The 918-nt window shown below is 44.9% G+C and overlaps 1 protein-coding gene across 1 annotated transcript in view; it reads right to left on the bottom strand.

The window, feature by feature from the left end:
- FAM161A (family with sequence similarity 161, member A) overlaps positions 1–918 on the bottom strand; it is a gene marked incomplete at its 5' end in the record, with an annotated part of 6,345 nt that overhangs the window by 2,515 nt on the left and 2,912 nt on the right. The gene's annotated exons all lie outside the window — the stretch shown is intronic.

The following is a 918-nucleotide window of genomic DNA, read 5'->3' as shown; positions in this document are numbered from 1 at the left end:
TCCCTGCCCATCTCTGAATTGCTGTGACATGGCTGTGCATTAAGGGCATTATTTCCCATTTTGGGAAGGAACTTCCTTGCTCTTACTTGTTTGCTCTCTCAGGCAGCTTTCTCCAAAGCCAAGGATCTGTTGGAAGAGCACTTACACTAACAGACCTTATTACCCAGCTATGCTGAAATAAGCATTCGCAGGTTGAACGCTTGCACCAGCCTTAACACATCAGTAGCAGGGAAGTGATCCTGCTTTGTAATAGCAGCACTTTATACACAGACAAGAATTAAACGTGAGTGTTCTACAGAGCTCCTGAAATAGGATTAAGCTAAACACTGCTGAATGAACTCCAATCAAATCTGCCACCACACCCACTGACTCCCTTAGCTCTCCACTCTGCTGCTATAATTCCAATTGTTTTCTGCTTCTGTCCTAAAGTCAGCAGATCACCTGCCCAAGGACACTGACATTAAAAAGCTCGTGTTATTAGCTGGTTACTGGAAATTAGGATTTGTAGTTGCTGCCCAAGAATCCTGCCCAGGCATGAAGCATAGGGGCTGAGCTGTCAGTGCCCCTCACGGTCTCCATATAACAGCACCTTAAACTGATGATACTCCTGCAGTGCCACCATGCCAAGCCAGATCACAAACCTCACTAAAGACTCATTCAAATAAGATTAAGTTTTTCCTAGGATTAAAAAGAACAAGAAGCAGAAATGGTTGAATTAGCCCCAAACCCAGGGTCAAGCAGCAATTCTGGAGTTAGATCAGGCTGGGAGCCATCTGGACTGTCAGCTTACAGCACTCTGGGAAGGCCCTCAGGTTTTTACCTAAGTACTGCTTTTCTCAACTGCATAGAAACTGTCATTGAAGTTGAATCTCTGCTAAAGGTAACTTTGGAACTCATTCCTCCTAAGCACCAGCAGCT

This window comes from Acanthisitta chloris, unplaced genomic scaffold (assembly GCF_000695815.1).
Source record: "Acanthisitta chloris isolate BGI_N310 unplaced genomic scaffold, ASM69581v1 scaffold11717, whole genome shotgun sequence".
NCBI lineage: Eukaryota > Metazoa > Chordata > Aves > Passeriformes > Acanthisittidae > Acanthisitta > Acanthisitta chloris.
The sequence above is the reverse complement of the archived record's forward strand: the minus strand, read 5'-3'. Positions and strand labels throughout refer to the sequence as shown.